Source organism: Gallus gallus, chromosome 8 (genome assembly GCF_016699485.2).
Source record: "Gallus gallus isolate bGalGal1 chromosome 8, bGalGal1.mat.broiler.GRCg7b, whole genome shotgun sequence".
Taxonomy (NCBI): domain Eukaryota; kingdom Metazoa; phylum Chordata; class Aves; order Galliformes; family Phasianidae; genus Gallus; species Gallus gallus.
The window spans coordinates 25,718,568-25,741,641 of record NC_052539.1 but is presented as its reverse complement, the minus strand read 5'-3'; the positions used below and the strand labels follow the sequence as shown (position 1 = coordinate 25,741,641).

The 23,074-nt window shown below is 43.9% G+C and overlaps 1 protein-coding gene across 20 annotated transcripts in view; it reads left to right on the top strand.

The window, feature by feature from the left end:
* Positions 1-23,074, top strand: part of DAB1 (DAB1, reelin adaptor protein) — a 372,324-nt gene that overhangs the window by 164,397 nt on the left and 184,853 nt on the right. For all 20 annotated transcript variants that reach the window (XM_040704475.2, XM_040704473.2, XM_015290926.4 and 17 more), the window contains exon 2: positions 19,930-20,001. The gene's annotated coding sequence lies outside the window, so the exon portion shown is untranslated. The remainder of the gene's footprint in view (positions 1-19,929; positions 20,002-23,074) is intronic.

Below are 23,074 nucleotides of genomic sequence, written 5' to 3'. Positions count from 1 at the left end.
TTTAATGGGTTTTTACATCATGCTTTCAGTTTGTAATTCACAGATCTGCGTACCCATAGATTTTTTGGGCCATGCTCACTATATTTCAACATGTACCAACTTTTCAGACTGGGATGTGCAGAGGCTTCGTTTGTTCCAAATGATTTTCCACCCTCTTTCCTATTGCTTATTATTTATTCTGCTTTAATTTGTGAACAAGATGAAGTGGGTAAACAACATCAAAACTACTTATTGCTGCACAGTCCAGTAAGCACAACGATGCCAGTTTCGTATGCCGAGCAGTGCTGATTAGAGTTGTTATGCTAATATTCATTTGTTTGTATTACCTTTACCACTTTGCTCACATACTTCACAAATTAGGGCATTATCTTTTTTTTTTCCTTACTGTTTTTATCATCAAATGAAGGTAATTTACCATTTTTCCATTTGAATTGTAAAGCTAATTGAACTTAATGGCTTTAGAAAAATCAATAATTTCCTACTGTTATTGATATAATGAAGCACATGTAAGAGATTAGCCAATAAAGACACAAACCACTTAAATGAAGAATTCAACTCCACATTGAACTATTTGAATTCTCTGTGTGGACAATTGAGGGGAGATCCTTCTACGTGGGATAACAGCAAGAATTTTGGTACATTGAAGTTATGATGCAAACAGTGCAAATCATAGGGTAGCTACATTTGAAAGCCATCCATTTCTGCCTAGAAAATGCATTCGGGGTTTATTCCTGCCTTCCTTTGGATGTTGTGTCTCACACAGTTCCCAAGCTCTCTCCCCTTGCATGCTGCTATGTGAAGTCACTGTTCTCTGTAGGACAGCTGTGAACATCTGTTGGATTTTGCTTGTCCCATGCAGCTTCAAGGGGGTTACACTTCTCATATGAGTTGTCTGTATGCCATACAGAAGTATTTTCTCTGATAGCATTTGAACTGTTTTGATGGGAAAGGTATCATTAAATACTGTTCAGGAGCATACCCACACTGGAATGTGCCTTAGGTCAAAAGCATCTCATGAGAAGGGTCTGGCTGCCAGGGCTGCTGCTGGGGGTTGCAGTGAAAAGGTTTTGGGGGAGGCTGGAGCAGGAAAAAATGGGAGAGAGTGTCCTTGACCCCCAGTTTAAAAAATGTGTATTTTATTGGAAGCCAGCAATATAATCATTTAGATCAGAAAGGACCATCAAGATCTCCAAGTTCAACCACCAACCTGCCCTACCAAGTCCCACCAATAACTATGTCCTTTGGTGCCACAGCTGTGCATTTTATAGATACCTGCAGGGGCAGGGATACCTCTGTGGTCTGCCCATTCCCACTTTTGAGCAGCTCATTGCTGTGCTTGGCTACCTCTTCCATGACAAAGTTCTTCCTTATGTCCAACCCTGAACCCAACTGCAGACTGCAGTTTGTGTCCTCATTCTGGGCACAGTTCAACGGCTCCTAGGAGAGTATAATAGAAACTCCAAACAAAACACTTTGAAACCTTTAAATCTGGTTCAAAACCATTAAATCTCCAAATGACAGAGGAGACATTAAGGACCCTGATTTAGGGTTCAGCATAGTAGAAAGAGAATGGTAAATATGAAAGTAACGACATTTAAATTACTGATTCATTAGAAAACAATTTTGTCACAGGATTTTACTGAATGTAGGATACTCGGGGATCAATAGCAATTCCCTTTATTTAAGACACTTGTGATGCTTGCTATGTGATTTAGTTATTCTTTTGGAAAGAGGTTGCTGTTTGTGAAAACGTTCTTTCTGAAATATTAGTGGAATTAAATGCATTTTTAATTACCCTGTAAAGCTCTACTAGTTTGGCACTTGAAACTTCTGTATTAATTCAAATGATGAATGGATATTGAGTATATAGAACAGAAAACTTCAGTTGGATTTGTGAAACAGGAAAGGTAGATTGGAGTTTTTTCATCTCCCAGTGTTAGGGGATGAAAAAGAACGTGGGCAACCTAATGGGATTCTTCAACTCAAAAGAAGTCCTAAAAACTGGAAAACTTCAAGTGCTCCTGCTCCAAAATTGTGGCAGGTAGGTGCCTTGGTGATGCTTCTGAGCAACAGCCAGTTGACCATGCTACTTCCAGTTCATTCTGCATGCAGGGACTGTCCTCCCACAGGGTGTGGGATCAGAGAAGCTGCATGTTGTTGACAATCAACAATAATTGCCTGAATGTTGTATGCACTGACCATTTGACGTTGGGTAATTTTACCTCCAGGGTGTACGGCGAAGGACGTGATGTCCTGCCATGCAAAATGCCTTTGTCTCAGATGGCAGCTGAGGTGCTCCTCCCCCATTGCTGCCCATAACAGTCCCAGGCTGATGCTTACGGGTGTGGAAAAAAAATGGAAAAGAGCAGCAGGAGCAAATCCCTCCCCCTGGATGCTGTGAAAATCGTGGCTGTTACCTTCCCAGCATCCTCTCAGCTAATGGCCTGAAACAGGACCAATATTTGATTTCTACTTGCTGTATTTACTTTATAAATAGATACTTCATGGGTCTCATTCTTTACTGAGATTGAATTAGTGGGTTAAATAGACAGGAATATTTCTTACCATGGCATACTGATCTCTTAGCATCTTGCACTGACCTGATAACCCGCTGGCAGCAGAGTAAACTTAATTATTTTTTAAGTGAGAGACCAACAATAGAGGACACTGAATATTTCTGAAACCGAGATCTTCTTTTCTGTCATCAAAAAGCCTGGAAAATCTGAAAGGAGCGTGAATCCAAGGCGTATATCACTGCAATTATTGAAGGGTTTTCAGAGTGGCTTATCACCTCCCAGCCCTATTTACTTGATAAACTAAAGCCTTGTGCTTCAGAAGCCCCCCGCTCCCCTTCCACCACCTCTTAGCGAGCATGAATGGAGCATTAGGGCAGCAGCAGGAGGGATGTCCCCTTGTTCCTTTTGTTGCAATTTGCACATCAAAAAACCAAAAATCATCTCGATTTCATTATAAGCAGTAACTGCATTAAAAAGGAAAAAAAAGCTTGAAAAGGCGTCTGTGGGCTCTGCCTCCCCTGTTCTGCTCTCTGATCCCAACTTCTTTGTGAATAAAGGGGAGGGAGCCTCCGAAGGGTGCGTAGGTCAGGAGGATGCACTGTGCTAAAAGGACTAAGGCTGATCTTTGCCAGCCAGCAGGGCAGGAGATTGAGAACTAATTTCAGATGGCCTTTACCAGCCTTGGTGCAAACAGCGGTAAACTACAACAGCAATAAATCCCCTTTGTGGCTGTTGTTCATCACGCAGTGTGGCACCAAAAAGCCATTTCTTCCAAGCAGGATTTCTGCAGAGCTGTGATTTCCCTGTGCATCCTTCAGAGCCCACCATTTTGCCCACCAATGTGGGCAAACCTGATCCCAAAACATCCTACACATGCTGTGTGTAAACGGAGCAAGCGATTCCAATCGGTTTGTTCCATTTTGTAACTATTGTGTTCTGTGACTGGCCCAGGGGGCACTTCTAACACACACTCCTTGATATCTGGCTTTGGGCACAGCTTTTAACGCTAATTCCTCCTGCTGCAGGGGAATGAGTGCTCTCATGGTTCACAGCAAGAATTAAAATTCACGTTAGCTTTCTTTAAGCTCGGAAGGCTCTGTTGTCAGCACCTCCAGAGGTCCTGGTTTAGCTACTTCGTACTGTTACTTCGTTAAATGAACCAGAAGTAGAGATATTCCTTTTAATGTTGATGTGCAAGGTTTAGAATTAAATGTCTCTGCTGGTTGCTGGGTACTTTCTGCGACTGCCAACCCCATGAACTCTTTAAACATATGCTAATGAGCCCGACTTGTTCCTATTCCTTCTGTATAATCCGTGAAGGAAGAAAAGTCAATCTTAGTCTTACTGCCTAATGGCCTCTATATGTTGTAGTTAGCACAAAAACACTGCGAAGTGATGGAGATCAAGAGTTAAATGCATGAATTAAGCAGAGTCCCTCCAACAGCACTCCATTAGGAGAGAAACTGTCTCTAGGGAGACAAAACAAGATTTCTCTTTATATATACATTATGAGAGTCGCCCACTGATCCTTGAGGCATTTTGAAACATTACTGGCACCCTAGTGATGTGGACAGAATATAATTTATCAATATTGCTACAAGTTCCTACCTGCGATGTTGCTGGAATACAGATGTGCTACAGCGTAATAGGGCTGGAAGGAGCCTGCTTGTGGTATGGGCCCGTGTTTTCTATCACATTGCCTGACTGCTTGGCGCCGGTGGAAGTCTAAAAGCTTTATTAATAATAATTGTACTTATTTCAGCAAGTACTGCACTGCTTTTATCTTTAACGTTGCTTTTTGATGCTGCAGAAGGCTGCCTGCACTCCAGCTTTGTGATGCTATTTCTACCACTGTTGTGATTGATGACGGTGTCTTACGCAGTCATTGTGTAAAAGGAAGAGATTCACAGAGCTTGTCTCTTGCCTCAGGTCCCTTCAGCTCCATCTGGAATGTAGCAGCCAAAATCAGCTTCTTACCTGAAATGTTTGAGCAGGACATGGGGTGGTATTCTCTGCTGCTTTGGATGCAATCATCTGATCTGTAGCTAAAGCCAATCACAGTTTATTTCTCTGCATTTATAGAGCTGTGATCTTCCTCCTCCTCCTCCTCTCACTTCAGGCATTTCTTCCATTGCTCTCTAGATGTGCTACTCCTGTCTCCCTGTGCCATCCCAAGTGCAGGCTGCAAGCTGATGCTGGTCTGTGATGGGAAGATGCACCAACTCCAGCCCATCCCAGCTCACTTCCTCACATCTGTTCCTACCACATCCACAGCAACCATGCTTCTGCAGCAATCTCTGGTTCCTCTTGCTGTAAAGAAGCACAAAAAGTTTATTTCAGCATATTTTGTATATTGTTGACCACTATTATGCATCTTATGTCATTGTGCTCTTGCACAAATGACAGCAATGTTTCCAGCAGCATTGGTACCCACTGCTCTAACTGTTCCATGGTGCCCAAGTGACTGGCTTCAGTGTTTGTGCAATTCCACTTTTAGTGTGAGCAAAGAGATAAGGATGTGGGACAGAAGGAAAAGTGTTGTTTTTTTTTGTTGGAACTGTGTTTTATCTTATGAGTTATTTGGACTGCATCTTGTTAGCATCCCTCGGTAGTTACTGGGTCGCCTTTCAAGAAGGGCTTTACCATCAGCTGTGCCCTTTGGTAGTGTTTGCTGCCATTACCAAAACTGTGGAGTACCCTTTGGAGTGTAAAAACTTTGAAGAATAAAGGCACAAAGGGGGTAACCCTGGCAAATATTTCTTTTTCTGGAAGGATGAGTCAGGTCAGCCACAGTGATTTGGGCAGACGTTTGTTTCTATCACTCTTACATGTTCCCCAGAAGCTGTCTCAATGTTCTCTCAAATTCCACAGGGCATTTTAGAATGTTTTAGCTCCTCTAATACATTATTCAGAGACCCATTTCATGTTCTTTGTCTTCCTTTATACACCTTAATATGGGCAAAGATCTGCAGAAGTTCAGTGTGGATGTTTATGATGCAGATGATAAATTGGCTTCAGGAATTACATGCTCTGGTTGCTTGTGGGATACCTATTGGATTGTATACCTACGCAAGGAGATTGAGCTTCCAGATCCCCATTACTTTTACTCTGAAGATGGGCACACAGGTAGATAGATACACATGGGGTGTCACTTCTGGTGCTCTCACACTGTGACCACTCAAATGCATTTGTTCTGTAAGACATGGGCCCTGGTTTAGTTTTGCAGTATTGCCACATTTCTGGCTTTCGCTCTGATATCAGTTCTTCATGTTCTGCTCTCCCCCGTCTTACATTGGTTTGATGTGAGCTTCATAATAGAAAAGCAATTGCTTAGGGAAATACGATGCCTATCAACTGTCCAATCATGGCTATCAGTTTATGGAATTAAACTAAGACTCTATCAGTATAAAGGCTCCATGAAGAATATACGCCTCATAAAATTCATCTTGCAGAACATGATTCATTTTGTCCGCAGCGTTCAGGAGCTCGTTCTTCCTTCCTCATGATGTGCTGAATAATAACAGTTAGCACTTGTGTCTGCAAATCAATGCACGGCCTTTAGCTCACTACTGTGGTGAAAGTTGTGTTATTGTATTAAACAGTAACCATTACCTTTCATGCCTTGAAGTGATCACCGTCTTCTGTATTTCCGTCAGATTTGACAACTATCACCTCCTGAAGCTTTAACAAAAACCAAGAGTTCCCATGGTGCCTCTGGCAATTGCACATTAGTCCACATGGAAGCAGAAGATTACTTGCTGATTCCTGTTTGCTCATTCCGTTATGTATGCTCCAGTACGTAACGTTTTGTTAATCCTTTAAAACAGCATAGCTGGAAATATTCTTCCAAAGCCATGCTATTTTGATTCTAAAAATGCAAACAAACAAAAAGCCCCAACAAATTCCATGGAGTCTTTTGTAACCACAGGGAGTTCAAGATGAATGCTATCAGGAAACTTACTGTTCTGGTTGCTGGGCCGAGTGCTCCATGGTGAGCTGTTCCCTTTGGAGGGCATTCATTTTCCTTCCATCAGTTTGAAGGGATATGCTTTCAGTCTGGCCCTGCAAGAGTAATAGAGGTGATGAAGACAGCTTGGTGTTTTATTGTGCTCTAAAATCGTTCCATTAAGATCTAGTCTCTTCCTGAGATGAATTTCTGTTTCTCTTTGCTGGGTTTGCAATCACTCAGCTGCAGACTTCACCCATCCTTGTCCCAACAGCAGCTATGTTGTATCTTGGCCATGTTAGAGTCAGTTTTTACCCTCTTGTTAGATGCAGCAGGGTTGGACCTCATCCTTGCTTGCAGAAGTGCTGTGTGGTAACACACTACGTGCAGTGGGTTTGTGGGAGAGTAGTGGGATGGTGATGCAGTTCCATGGTAGGTTATGTCTCAGTGCAGAGCATTAGCAGGTCCCACTCCAATCCAACCCCTGTTATCATGGGTATATCATGTAGCTGGTGTTCTTACCAGCTACAGAACCTCATCCCCATCCCTGTGTAGCTCACGGTCTAATAGGTGAGATGAGGACTGCAAGGCACACAGAGCATTATTACTCTTCATTGGCAGATGGGGAAAGGAAGAGCTGAGAGATTCAGCCCAAGGTTGCCCATGAGGTCCGTGGCAGGACCGGGGACTGAGTTCAGCTCTCTGAGGGCTTCGTCCAGTCCCTTCATCACAAAACCCGTCCTTGCCTCCCTGCTTTTCTATTATTTAATCAGCTAGGAAAATAAAATGCAAATTGATTTAATTAAAGGAGAGAGTAAATGTCTAATTTTAGCCTAGATTCATCCAATGGTTATGGAAATTTTTGAAGAATGGATAATAAACATCTGTAATTTCTTTTTCTCAACAGATGTGTTTGCATTTACACAGCTGTGCAAAAATGATATTTATATATGTTGTGATGTATAATTTCAGCCTAGAAACAGATCTCATGTTGGACTACTGAGAGGTGCTATTTTCTGGCTCATGAAATAATCCTATTTCTGGCAAAAAGTCGGTCATTCTTCTTCCCACAGACGTGGTTTCTTCCTTTAAAGTGTCTCTAAAAATTATTTTATACTTGATGAAGCAAATCCTCCAAAGGCTTCATTATTCTGATGGTAGCATCATCTGATTGAATATTTCAATCATAACGTCCCTTGGAGAATGTTAGCAGTTTACACTTGGGATTTTGGCAGCTTGTATTCGTGTGTGTTCCCGAGGTTTTGAGGAACGGGTGTGGGAAACTCAGATAATTTCAGATGCAAGGAGTTCATTTGGGAGGTAGATGTTAATGTTTACTCTAGCTATTGATTGGAATACATTAGATTGCTTCCTTCCAATGTGAAGGAACAAATGTGGCCGCCTCCAGCTCAGCAAAACAGCTAACCATGTGCTTATTTTAAGCACGTGAGCACTGCTGAGCAATGTTCCTACCATGCACTAGTAGTAAACTGCAAAGGCTCATGCAATAAAGTGGTGCTTGCCACATCTTACTGTTTGAGATGCAATCAAGACAATGCATGCTTACTGGTGCCAGAAGAGGTTTAGATTTATTAGTATTTTTGTGCTTAGCAGCAGCCTTGTCAAGTTCCTACAAGGATGCTGACTTTAGAGCCTTCAGAAGGACAACGACAGCCTTCTGTAGCCCACGGCCCCCTCTCTCTGCCTTGCGTCCCCTGAAGAGCGTATGGGAGATCTTGGTACCCACGTGTGCAGAGGAGATCCCCAGGCTTACATTGTTGCGTCTGAGCTGCTGTGTGGCTGAGGATGACTTGTTAAGGTTGTTCTGCTTATTTCAGGCTCACGTTAGGTTTTATGGACTTTAATGAACAGCAAGTAATAAATTTGCTGAAGAAATTGGGTTAGCCTGTGATTAACATTCAGAGTGATGCAGATGAGTGTACCGATGATGGGAACATGTGCTCACATCATGATGAAATGCAGATGAGAGGCCCTGGAGCAAGCCCAAGGATGTGGGCCAGCACAGTTTCATCTCTGTCAGCTTTAATCTGATCTAAAGTGAGCATGCTACCGGCCTGTGAAAGGAATCTCAAACCCTGGAAAGACCTAAATCCAACTTTTGTTTTCTAATAGAGGCTATTAAAACATTTTCTTTACAATCAAAGCTCTACAACAGAAAAGAGCAAGAGCACCGTATCTAAAAACAATATTTCTAGCAGTGGGGAAGAGAGGGGAAAGTGGCTGGTTGATGCCTCTTGATTGGGTTTAGCTTTTGTAGCATGCTGCTTTAGTGAGCAGGCATTTTTGTCAATTGAAACCCAGCTGAGCCCCATCGTCTCATGGCATCACCCTTGTAGGGAACAGAGGAAAACTCCAACCCCCCATTTTAAATGAAGTGCAAAGTAACGCTAGAAAGGAAAGGAATAAATCAATTGTAAGTGGTAATCTATGAAGTTGGACAGAAAATGATGAGAAATGAAGCAACTGGTCATAGGAAATTGACCTTGAAAATGGTGTTTATCTTTCGGCCACGGTGGCAAGGCTGGGCTGCTCGTGGAGCTTTGTGCCTGGGGGACAGCGTTGAGGGGGAAATGGAACTGGGTATTTCTTTGCTTTGGGTCTCAGCTGGGTTTGGGGGAGTTTCTTTCAAGATCTTGTGCTCTGACAGGCTCAGCAGCAGTGTGACAGCACCTGGCAGGTTCCAGTTGTCCCTGTGTGCCAGTATCGTATTTTGCTGCCTTGAAAAACTGTATGCTTGGGATTGCTATTGTCAGGGAGGATGGCCGTGACCATGTAGTGGATGCATTTGCAAAGAAAAGAGATGTTATTTTTACCTGACTTTAATTTCCATATAAATAAACACGTTAGAGCAAGCAAAAGGACAAATGAGTAATATAAGTCACCTCAGCTATTTTAAACTGTAACACCTACTTATACCAGAAGAGTGGTTATTGCAGTATTATATACATTTTTATTTTCAGTAGAGGAATGTAAGAGTGTGGGATACAGAATATACTCTGTTTTAACTGAAACTCATCCAGCTGATATCAACGGACAGGCTGAGGTTACAGTGTTTTGTATCTCCAAGCTGGGGCAGAGGGTCCACAGCCCTGCAGACCAACGAAGTGGGCTGAAATGGGTTCATTTTGCTTCGGTCAGTGTTGGCATGGCCTGTGACACAGCTGTCTGCAGCTGGTCGTGCTGTGGCTGCTCCTGCTCTCAGGCACCTGAGAAGCAGTGGCACAAGTCAGAGAGATGGTGAGCAAAATAACCTGATAATAACCAATACTGTTGTGCCACTCGCACAAAAGGCAGTGTTTTCATTTTTTCTGGAACGCTGCAGATTTTGGCCAGTGTCAGTTGCAATCTGCACCATGTGAGTGGGCTATCTGGTTTGCTCAGCTGCTAATGGGATGGTTGACCCCCTTTGCCTATCCAGATTCTGCTTAAGTCAGACAGCAAATACGCCTAGAAAGGTCAGTGGGACACATGGGTGTAAGCAAGAGCAGGCAGAAGCCCTGAGCTCCCTATATTTTGTGTGTTGTGTGTTTTGACTTATGGACAACATCTGCCTTGGCTCTGTGTACATAAGGACTTAATTCCCAGGTGGGGCTGTGTGAGGTCTGGAAGCGCTCCAGCACGTAGCCCAAGGCATCGCCCTTGGTTGTGAGCGATTCCTGATCTGTTTGGAGCAGGCTGGGGTTGGAAGGAGCAATGTGGGAAGCAGGGAGCCCAGCAGCCCTCAATGGGGAACCCGTGTTGATCAAGGGCTGGTGACAACGGGCTGGCTGTGTTACCACAGCTCTTGTGCTCAATGGGAAATAAGAAATGATAAATCTAGGCGGTGTTATCAGACTGTGCAAAAATGAAGTGTTTGGAAGTAAAGCCTCCTTCCAATATTTAAAATTCAGCAAGCTTTTTTTGTCCTGGGTCTTGAGATGTTAATGACTTTGACTAATTGTCAACACCACCAATTACTATGACTGATACCTTATCATTTCCCACAATGAGCAATGCTAATTAAAATTGATTGTGCTGCTGTTCTGGCACAGCAGCAAGAGTCCTTTTCATTTTTTTTGTTTAAACATGAGCTCATTGTGCCGATTTGGTGAATTAAATAAGGAAAGCTCATTATTCTGATGTTTATTTTTGAGCGGGGGTTTTAAGCCACTTTGGAAGCCTTTTACAAGCGTCAAAGAAACAGCAGAGCTTGAATAAATTGTGTTTCTGGGGTACCAAAACATACACCTAATAATAATATTTAGCACTCTTACACCACAATGCTTTCTACGTGATCCCATTTCTGTACAAACGGAACAACTCCTATTATCTCTGTAAGGTGGGTAAACACCATTACTTCTGTTTCACAGATATTGAAGCTGAGACACAGCGGCTTTGATTCCCTAATAGCACTGCACTTCAAGCTATTCAATTAGATTACAGATAGCTGTCTTCCAGGAATCAAGAGACTGGTTATGTTGTAATTTCCAAGGATGACTTCTTTGGATTTTGTACTGACTTGGCCTTTTATTTAGTGCTCATTTTTTGAATGTGTGATATTTGTTCTTTCCCAAAGATAGGATCAGCTCTTCCTTGCTGTTGGTCTGTCCTGTGCTGGCTTCTGCCCACCAGGTTTGCTTACCCATACGCAGGGTGCAGCCATGGACAAGGACTTGTCGTCCTCCCTCGTAACATTTGCTTCATCAGCTGGATCTCCCCATGTGAGGAAGAGCTGTCACAGAGAGGAGGGATGGGTGGCTTACAGCATAGAATAGCACCTTGCAAGTTGTTGCATATCTCTTTCAAAGTGCTGCAGCTGTGCTTTGAGTTCAGCTCTTTATTTTATGTGAGCTTTTCCATGGGGAATGTTTATGGGATAGGTTACTAATGGAAGATGTACTTGCATTTCGAACAGTTCTGCTGCTATCCTCTTTTTACGTGGCTGACTGCAGCTACCAGCACAAGTGTATGACCTTAGCCTTCTGGAGACCAATTTAATTGGAACAATTGATTCTTTCCATGATCAGTAAGTGACAAGTTAATGTGTGATGGATATAAATGCATGGAATTGCCTTAGATATTCCTTACTTCCTCCCATGTAGTCTAGAAAATGATCATTTATGACTTTTTATTTTTAATTGTATATAAATATGCAGAATTGTTTTAAAATAAGACATCCCTGAAGTTTTGACAGCACAGGAACTCAAGTTTGCTTCTGCAGAATCTTGTATGATCAGACAGAGCAGTATGCCAATCAAAATTGTTTATATTTATTGAGGAAAAGCTTGTAAATATCTGGTGTTTGAAAGCAAGATAAAAAATACTTATATTGCAAGAACACCAATAGCAAAAAATTATATTTTAAAGGTATTTCTGTCCTGAACACCATTCTTCATTATTTTCGGTGACATGAGTTTCCTTCGAGCATCGATTGCTCTTCTGATCTCTCTCCTGATAAGAACTAGGAGCAACCTTACAAATTTGCAGCACTCCTTATGCCACAACACTGTGATTGACTCCTGTGCAAATCCTCTTTGCTGCAAAAAGAGGGGTGGTCCTGCCCTCCCCACATGGTTTGATTCTCCTGCCCCATCAGGCATGGTCAAAAAGAAATAGTGTTTTCAGTGATTTTTCTGTATGGTTCTGAGAAAGATAACATGGGACCATGCAGCAGGGCCTGAGTTGGGCCTTGTGCTTGGGGTCGTTAGGCAGGACCAGCCACACAGCATCACGGTTGGATGCCACGGTTGGATGCCATGTTTGGATGCCAAGTGGAGCTGGCCCTTCAGCAAGGCCTCCTGCTGGGTCTCTAATGGAGCTCTCCTGAGTGTTTCACCCAGGTGATTTTTTGTATATTGGGAAAGTGTGCTAGGAAACAGGGCTGGAGAAGTGTCCTCGTTGGATATGAGCACCTCCATTTTTTTTTTTTTTTTTAGCAGTGAAAACACTGGGAAGAGTACTGGGTGTATTCAGCTGCCATGCTGATGGCAGCCTTCTCTGAGGATGATACCCCGTTGCCATTAGCAGGAGAAGCTGTGTAATAACACACCAAGTATGTCTTTTTGAAGCATAGTGGACCTCATTCTCCTCTCATCTGTATGGATGTCTCTCCGTGGACTGCTCTGTGGTGCAGAAAAGCAAAGTGGAATCATGGCTGATTGCCTTCCGCGGTGCAATGAGGCGGATGTGAAGATGGGAGATTTTCCTTTCTCTTCTATATCCAAATGTCCCCTGGAGTTTTGTTGCGAAAAGTTGGTTATAAAAATGGAGAGGGTGGGGGGGGGGGGGGGGGGGGGGGGGGGGGATATGTCATTTGGGTTGTGATTTGCTGTTAATTAAACTTCAGTGTGACACATCCTTTATGTCAGGGGATTCCTGATTCTCATCTCAGTGGCCTGGTAGAACGGAGGAGCATCTCCATTGAGATCAATGCTCATTATTATTTCCCTCATTATCATCATGATCCTCATCAGTATTTGTTCTACAACACTGGCTGTGGAACGGAAGCATAGGGAGAGATGACCCTTGCCTGTTCCTGTTGAAAATCTTTCATTTTTAACAGACATGAGGCTGGCAGGGAAAAGCAGCAATGAATTCTTCACAGAGAATTAGATGCAACTACATGGAAGTCAAAAATCAACCTTTCTCTCCACCGTAAATGACATGATGAGATAATCACATTTCATTATCCTCGTCAGAGTACAAGCACTCATACAGAGGTTGAAAGCTACGGCACACAGGAGGATGTTGAGTGTTATGAGACAGGTTTTGGGTGCGTGAGCAAGGATGGAGCTTAGAAGTAGATGGGAACAGAGTCTCCCCAAATAATAGGCAAGGCAGCAAGGGAGGGTGGTTGAATTGGATAGTTGTTCCCTAGAGAGAACGGATATAGCATGGGAGGCAAAGTCTGCAGCCTTGCCCTGTTTCTGTTTGATACCATAAATGGGGGAACTGTTCTCTCTCCTCAGCTGCAAAGGTGTTACTGTGAGGAAAATCTCAGTCCCAATGGTTATATGGGGGAGGGGTGTGATTTTTGAGGATCACTCAAACAAGCAGCTAATAATCCCACGGCCCACCTCTCCACGCCAGCACGTTCTCTAGTCTGGGGTTAGGGAGCAAACGGAGCTGTTACTGTTTCTTGCACAGTAAAAATGGGTTACAAACACCTTCACCTTGTTATACGCTGCCTATAGGAAAGCTGCAACTGTGTCTTTGGGGAAGACCGCAGCTCAGAATGTAACGACTATTGAAAGCTTTGGGGGCTCCTGTGCAAGATCAAAACTAGTCAGGATCAGCTTTGCTTCCAGCTTGATGAAAGAGGTGTTAATCCTGCTGCTCATAAAGAATTTAAGATTATAAATGTATGAACTGCAGGCTGGCAGATTAGAAGAACACTTAAATAAATGATAGAGGCTGGATTGACAGGAAGGGCGTCATGCTGGGAGCAACTTTGCCCTCTTCTGGGCCCACCAGTTTCCAGCTCATGAGCTCCCAGCTACAGCAAAGCACTGTAGTGATGATGGCTGCCAGAATCCAGTGGTTCCCTTGGTGTCTCTGCCTATGGGCCGTGCCCAGAGGCCCTTGTTGCATCATTCAGGCAGTACATGCTGCATGTAGCTCTCTATGGGATGCTGTTTTGACAGCAACCTTCAAAATACACCATTGGGCTCACAAGGATGTGCCAGGCAGGGGCAGAAATGAAATAACTGATGTTGAGGAGAGTGGGGGCAATGCTGGGTTTGTGCGTCCTGATAGAAGAGAGGTGGTTTTGGTGTGTTTTCATGGTGATTCCAGAACACCAGCTGTGCCATGTGCTTTTTGTGTGGTAGTGGTTACCTTCCCTTCCAGGATTCTGTTGGAAGCTGCAAGCGTTTCTTAAGGTAATGTTTTTTGTTAAGTGCTTGTGTAAGGGGTTAGCTTATTTCTGACTATCGAAGTACAGATGGGATCAGTTTAGAAAACAGAGAACAATACTCATTTGTTTCAGGAGATAAGCAGAACAGTTGTGTGTAGGAAGAGGTTTGGGGCCGTTCTGGACCTGGAAAGGGTGGCAAGCTGCCTTCTCTCACATGAGCATTCTAACCTGGTGTGTTTGCCTAGCACATGGGTTATGGGCCATGGCTCAGCCTTGCCAGAAACCGCCCATGACCATAGCAATCATGTTTGACATCTTCTGGCCCCAAGCCAGAGCAGTGTCCCCTTTGGGGGAGATCTCAGCTGCTCTCTGCAGAGAGCTACATCTGAAGCTTTTTGTGTGTTCTCCCCAGCAGCCATTTTAAATGCACAAAGTATTTTCCTCTTGTGGAAAACCCTTTCACAGTGGCAGGGATATGTTAGCATATTTTGTTGAGAGGCAGCATGCATCGGCACGTGCTGAGCAGCTACTGGCACATGGCACTGGGTGTCGGGCTGGCTGCAAAGCTTGTGTGCTATAGTTTGCCACCCTTAAGCTCTGCATGGCTAGCAAGCACAGTCCTTGCTCTCAGACACAGGCACTCATCACAACAGATCAGAAACAGCCACTGCTAGCCAGACTCATGAAAAAAAGTGTGTTTCATACAAGGCAAATAACAGGATGTTGCATATTTCTCATTATGAACTCTGAATTCATACAGTTAGTGATAAATATATATATATTTATCTGCTAAAAGATACAGATACATCTCTCAAACTTTCTCATAAAATAGGAACTTGCACTGTTTCACTGGTTTCTCTGTGCCTTCCACATGCTGGCATTCACAGCACGTTCTGCATGGGCACCAGCTCTGCTATCCTGTTGCCTTCTCTTCCTTCCACCAAGACTGACCTCTCTTTCTTCCCTTTCCTACGGGCGATGAGGAATTTCTGCTCGATGGATAGAAAGAACAAAAATGCCTTCTTGTGACACCAGAAAGAAAATGATCCAGTGAGTTACAGACTGCTGAGCCTTTCATTTGTACCTGGTAAACTGGTTGAAATGATAAGAAAAAAGGAAACATTTGGAAGATGCTGATAAGATCAGGCTTATCCAGTAGAAAGGTACTGTAGGATGTGGTTGGAAGTGATAGGAAAAGCCTAGACATGATGACCCAGCAGGTCACTTACAGGCTTTCACTCTTAATCTCTTAGAAGTCTTTGAACTTGTCAATAAGAAACGAAGAGAGAGGAACTGGTTTATCTCACTTATTTATGATATTGAAAGGTCCTTTGCAAAGCCTCTCATAGAAATCAGTCAGAAATACAAGGCAGGTAGGTGAAAGGGAGAAAGTATAGCCATGAATCAAAAAGTGAAACAAAGATAGATATAACTGGGTAATTTTCGCTACGGCAGAGGGTTAAATCAGGGGTTCCTTGTGTTTCCAAGTCCTTTACCAGGTCTTTGGTCTGGGATAGAGAACATGGGGAAAGGTATCCAGTGGGCAACAAAAAGCCAGTTAGGTGAGTCAAGTCCAGGGAAGATATAGAAGGTCAAAGCTGGTACGTGTGACACAGTATCCAAAAAATGTTCAGTCTTAATGGATGGCATTACCCCAGATTGTGGTTTCTGCTTCAATTTGCTATAGTCAAACCAGAAACAAAACACAGTCTTCAGCTCTGCAGTCCCTGTGGGAGAAGATCTTGTTGGGGCTGCTAATGGGATAAGTTATGACCTGTTTCTTTCACTGATAACCTCCCCATGAGGGTCTGCCTTTCAAGAAAAACTGTACCGGTGGCTTCAGGCTCCGATTAATGATCCTGTTGCAGGAGTACAGAAGGGTGAAGCAAACACATATACAACACTATCTAAAAAACAGCAGTGATCTGTGTCAGGGTAGTCCTGTCAGCGAGGGAATCCAAATTAAGAGGCTTCACAAGGCAGCATGAATATTTTTTGCAAATTGCCCTTGGGATTTAAGTTGGCTTTTCTCACTCCTTTTAGGCACTGCATCTTATTTTTAATAGCCACGTCTGTGTCTTTGTCCCACCGAGAAATTTTGAATAGGAACTAAAAGAAAACCAAACACGTGGTCTATTTGCTTTGCCTGTGCCATGGATTTAAAAGGCCTCTGAACCTCCGAATTGCTGCAGCCTCCTGGCTTCCTCACCCCTTCCCTCCTCCCCATTTTCCAGCCAGGTAAGAGCCACAAGATGTCCCTTTCAAAGCACAGGACTGAAGCCTGGCTGCTGGTAATTAGCAGGGAGAGCCTTTTAAGGAATTGAAATGTTGTGTTGTTATGATTTGGGAAACAAAAGCTGAATAAGAACTGCAACATTTAACTATGGAATTCTGCTTTATTTTTCTCTAATGCAGGCTAAGCTGCCTTACAGCAATCTTTTAAATGTAATGATTGAGACTATTATAGGAAATACTATACGAAGCAGCATTTTTTTTTTGCAGCCTAAATAATAAGTAGGGCAAGGTTTTAAATGAGGCTAGAGTAATGAATGCTGTACAATAATTTTGATGATAAATTTCCCCGGAGGATAAAGTGGAAGAACAGAAGCAGGCTGTATTTAATCATGCAAAGTTAAAGGAATGCAGACCAACAAATGTTTAGAGACGTGCAGATTTTCTAACCTTTTTTGAGACGCTCTTGACCCTTTTTACATGAGAATGTCAGAGATGTGTGCAATAATTTGGAGGAGGAGCTGATCACATAGGGTCAAGTGTGTTTATGACATGGAACACAGAAATCCCTGCTTTTTTGCATGCTGGAGGGCTCAGACAAGAGGATGCTTGCTTTTCACAGCTGTCTCATCCCTCAGTGAACCTGAAAAGCTTGCTCTGGGCAGAGATACACCTCGTTGCTCTGCATGGACGCTCATGCTAGGGCTGAGCAGTCATTCTGTATGGAACAGGTTGGGATGTTTCACAAAATCACAGGTTTGGAAGGGACCTCAAGGATCATGAAGCTCCAACCCCCCACCACAGGCAGGGCCACCAGCCCCCACATTTAATACCAGCCCAGGCTGCCCAGGGCCCCATCCAACCTGGCCTTGAACATCTCCAGGGATGGATGGGGCATCCATAACCTCTCTGGGCAGCTGTTCCAGCACCTCACCACTCCTATTATAAAGAACTTCCCCCTGACATCCAATCTAAATCTTCCCCCCTTCAACTTAAAGCCATATAAAACCCCTTGTCCTGCTATTATCTACCCTTGTAAAGAGTTGACTCCCCTCCTGTTTGTAGGCTCCTTTTAGGTACTGAAAGGCTGCAATGAGGTCACCCCTCAGCCTTCTCTTCTCCAGGCTGAACAAGCCCAGCTCCCTCAGCCTGTCTTTGCAGGGGAGGTGCTCCAGCCCTCTGAGCATCTTTGTGGCCCTCCTCTGGACCCTCTCCAACAGCTCCCTGTCCTCCTTGTATTGGGGCCCCCAGACACAGTACTCCAGATGGGGCCTAATGAGAGCAGTTCCATTTTATGCATCTCAAAATGACGGCTCTTTTTGTGTTCTTTAGCTCAAACCTGTAGCACTATTCACTCTGCAGAGGAAAAAAGATTTCTGCCTGTCTGATCAATACGTAAAGCATATATTGATTTCCAGTTTAGGTGTTAACTTTTTAGCTCTTAGAAGCGCTCTTGGTATCAATTTTCACCTTGTCTGATGTTCATTATGTGCCGAACACTGTGACAGTGAGTGAGGCAGGATCTGCTCTGGCAGGGCAACTCGTTTAGTGAGTTCAGGACTGAGATGTGCAAAGATTTACTTGTCTTGTGTAAGCACCACGGGACGTGAAATATCTGCATTTAAGGCACTGGCCTGAGAAGTGCGTTCATTCTGGCATGGCAATCACTTCCTCTTGAGTTTCTTCACCTGCCTAGTCTGCCCCTGAAATGATATCATAAACTAATTAATAGCGCTGTTTATTACATTCGTGTTGTTGTCTCGTCGTAATTCACAGAAAATGAGCCAGAGGTCTGCAGCTGGGGTTGCTGGATGGCTGGGCTTTATTTAAGCAGTAGGACACACATGACAAGCGGTGCATTCCTATGTGATTATGCCTCCAGTAGCGTTAGGAGGCACAAGGTCAAAAGGCTCAGTGACTTTAACTACCTGAGAAGTGCCATGTAATCCCCTGCAAATGGGCTGTCTACAGTGTCTTATTGCTGTAACAGAGAGGGAATTATTTCTTTTTAGAGGCAGGCAGATGAATTACCTCTGTAATAGGCGTAGGTGTGACATCACTGCCTGCCAATCAGAAATCCTCATTCTCTTGGGTTTTAGCACCTTAATTTCAAGCTCAGGTCATCTGAAAAGAAATAAAATCGTTATGATGGTGTTTTATCCTCTGTGTGCTCTGAGTCCCATCTGCTTGCTCCAGCGTGGGGAACACCAGTAGTGCATGTGTTGTGCTGTGAATGGCTCTGCGTAGCACCACCAGGCACTGAGCAGTGATTGCCATGTCTTTGAGCTGATGGCACTGCCAGCACCGCCAGGCTTCTTGTGCCTGAACAGCTGCGTGGAGGACAGGGCAGGACTGAAGCAGGCTCTGGGAGGCATCCAGCCTGAAGGCTCTTTTAGGGGGCAGAGAGCTCTCTACTTAGCCCTAACCTTGATATGTGTTGCTTAAGTTTATTTTAAGTGAAAGTTTGTGCCTGAGCAAAAGCATCCTGAACGCTGTTAAAACTCAGGAAGATGAGCAATCAGGGAAGCATGGGGAGGGCAGACAGCAAGGTAAGCACTTCAGCCTGGCTATGATCCCAAAATCAATGCGTAGCCATCAAATTCTTCCAGCCTAGCACCATCTTTTCCTTTCTTTTTATTGACAAACATAACCCCAAAATCATAAAATTCACCCTGATTTACAATTATTGTTGATAATATAAACACACGTGGTTTGCAGCTTTGCTAGACTGAGCAGATGAGGAGCAGACCAAGAGGAAGATGCTGTTTATTGTGGGGCTATGGGAAGGGCTGCTGGCAGCTACTGCCATTTAGCTGTTGCTTGTGGATGGTGCTGCAGCGCTCAGCCCCTACAGCTTCAGCACACATCTCAGGAAGGCATCTTTGGATGTGGCTCTGGGCAGCCTGGTCTGGTGGTTGGCGACCCTGCACATAGCAGGGGGGTTGAAACCAGATGATCATTGTGGTCCTTTTCAACCCAGACCATTCTATGATTCTATGATAAGGGTCAGGGTTTGCTGCAGCATCTTCATCTGGGGCCGTGAAGAGTCGCTGTTCAACCATAGAGGGTTTTGGGGGCAAGGCAAGAGGAATCATCATCCTGTCAGAGGGCAAAAATTTAACAAATAGTTTTAAGGGCTTAAAATAAATCTGTCTTCATAACCCGACAGCAGTGCTTTTTTCCTTTGGTGTGTTATAGAGGTAATGATACCTCTACAGTGAACTCAATTAACCTTCTGTAGCGTTCTGTGTGACAGGGAATCCTAAATCTTCTTTTTTATGAGTGCATGTGCAAGATTTGAAGCCACTTTGAACTTAGCATTAATAAATGCCATTTCCTAATTGGTGCCCATTTGTTTGTGTTGTGTTTTTTTTTTACAGTGAGAAAGACATGGTGGCTGTGAGCGGAATCTAGCGTTCATGGTTGGAAAGAGCTTTCTGCACAGAAGTGAGGTAATTTTACTTCTTTTTTAATTATTAACCATGCAAATCTGTTGCTCGTGTCGATGCTGTTTGGGAGCTTCTGTTGCTTGATGATGTTGTGAGATGATCTTAAGAGATGGAGCCCTGTCTTTTTGGGTATAAATGGATGCTGCCCATGAGAACCAAGCGACTCTCCTCTGCCTGAGAAATGATGCACATTGAGAGCCCTTTGGAAATACCACAGAAAAAAAGACCAGGTAGGAAAAATGGTGTATTTAGATGTTCTCAGCTCAGTTTTCCTCTAGATCCTTCTTCTGTCCCATGATACATTCTAGTAGGCACACGTCGCATCAGCACTCAGTAGTGTACGTTCCTGCCTTGCCTCTGAGATCTTCAACTGAATGCATCCTGCACAGAGCAGAATGTTTTGTCTGGGGGGGGAGAATGTCAGCAAGAAATGAGAAAACAAGAGAAATGAATGATCCCCTGTAATGCATACCCTATAATATAATCATTGTTGTTTGATAAAAGAGACAATTCCAGCACCTCTCAGTGCCCCGCTAGGTATGTTTGGATTTATTATTCAAAAAGGCACAATCAGATCTCTTCATTCAGTTGACAAATGGGAGCTATTCAATTCAGTATCTGCCTCTTATTTATAGTGTGTGGTGGGGTGATTTATACGCTAGCTGTGGATCTTCCAAACTGTTTTAATTAGCAGCATTGACTATTAGAGTTGAGAGTCCTGGAGCTTCTCAGTCATATGTGTCCCTTTAAAACTGAATAGAAATCTTTTTGCCAGGCAGTGCTTCTCTCTTTTCTTGTACTGCCTGCATAGGAGCATACCTGTGCTGCAGCAGCTGGGGGGAGACGCACTCATGCATGCAGCTCTGAGGTTGAGGGAGGTAATGCCATTTGTTGCCGTGCCTTGGGGAAGCAGGGCAGTCTACGGGGCATTGCCACCAACATCACACAGGGGTTTGCAAGCGTCATCGGTGACTTCTGTTCTGAGAACAAAGAAAGCATGGAAGATGCCCCAGCCAGCTACTGAGGCTGCCTGTATGGGTGATGCTAGATCTTGCACTGCATTTTGGAGGGTGATGGAGTGGAGGAGGCAGGAACCCTCGTCTGAGCACATCTTGTGGTTGGAGCAGCCGCTGTGTCAGTTTTCCTCTGTGTGTTGTCTGATGATATAAGTATTTCCCGCTGCTGTTCCCTTATCCTCAGAGCTGCTCTGGCTTGTGGTCTAATTGGTACCCAGAGGTAGGAGCAGCGTGAGGTGAGCTCGGGAAGGCACGAGCTGGCGTCTCTATTATTTTCACGCATCTGGTAAGAATGTAATCCCTTTGAGACCTATCCCTATCTGTCAAACCTGAGATGAGCCAACAGGTTCAGAAGTTATTTGGGGAAGCAGTGACTGACAGAACAATTGCACTGCTCTTGTGGTGTTTTTTTTTTTTTTCCTGGGAAACCAGGCTAGAAAAACATATGAAACAAAAAGAGCACTTTTGGTGTTTTATGTGCTGCACGTAGCATGCGGAATGGCCTGTTGTTACACTTCCACTGATTCCTCTCTGACATGAGCAATGCAGTCATTCTGCCTTCGGATCAAATAAGCCTTTGTACTACTTGTCACCACTGCACTGTCTGTATGTGTGTGTAAACTTGGTGTTTGCTACATCCCCAGTGCTGCTGCAGGTGGGCAGTTCTGCTCGGTCACATTGGGTTTTCTCCAGCAGCTCAATGCCAGGCAATGATACTTAGTCTGGAGACCGAGTACACCTTAGAAAAATCCTGAGTTTGATGGAGATAAGGCTGAGAGAAGTTCTTTGTTGTCCGGCCAGCCCTATGTGGTATTTAGGAGACTGATGGGAAACAAGGAAATGGGAGGTGAGGACATAAACCCCTCTAGAGAAGGGTTTCAGGAGAAGCTGGAAATGACTGTGGTCAGGAGGAAGAGCAACCAGTGCATGGAGCAGTTGGTGAACGGCAATGGATCCTGCAGCTTATGGGCTTTGCAGCCAGAACAGGAACACAGCCCCCAAATTATTCACAGGCCAGCTTGCTATGCTGTGAAAAAGTCAAGGCCCTCTGGATGAACACAAGCTAGATTTTATTTTGTGGTTTTTTTTTTTTTTTTTTTTAATCTAGGAGTGTCTTATTTAGGTATTTTTGTTTCCTTTTCTGATGAAGCACGTTGTTTAAGGAAGCTTTCACGTTATTAATATGTTTGCTCTTGTCTTTGAGCCAAATGAGTAGTAGTTGTTAAGCTGTCTTTGGATATTACACTAAGTGCTTTCCTACTGCAAACTTCATAGAGTGTTGGGCTGAATTTGATGGTGTTATCTGCTGGTGATCAGAAAGTGAAGAGCTTTCAGTGCATCTGTACTGTAGAATCGGATTTGATGGATAGATTGGCCATTACACTTTTTATCGTGTTTAATTTAAGCCTTAAATTAGTGAGATTTTTCTCTTAAAATTCCTCTTTCCCCAACACTTTGAAAATGATTTTTAGACATGAATTGAGAAGGAAAAAGAGAGAGAGCAGTTCTGTTCATAAACACTTAAATATTAAATAATGCATCAGTCAGTGGTACAGCCTGAACTCTGCCTGGGAAAGGTACTTTGAAATTACCAAAATATTAACATTGCAATTATTGAGCATGGATAATGGTCATGAATTATGGATCAGTCAGGTTAACACAGTCGCAGCCAGCTGACAGAGGGAGGCATGATGGCCATGTGAGGGAAGATGACTGAGGATTTTAATATTTCCATACACTCCTCTCTCTGAAGGAGATTGTTGGAAGCTGCAAGAGCCCACTGAGGGTTCATAGAATCATAGAATGTCCTGGGTTGAAAAGGACCACAATGGTCATCTAGTTTCAACCCCTTGCTGTGTGCAGGGTCGCCGACCACCAGTCCAGGCTGCCCAGAGTCACATCCAGCCTGGCCTTGAATGCCTCCAGGGATGGGGCACCCACAACCTCGTTTTGCAACCTGTTCCAGTGCATCACCACCCTCTGTTGGTCCCCATGCCACTGGGGCCTCTCCTTCCACCAGCCCAGCTGGAAAACCAGTTCTGCTTTTCCTTCTTTATTTC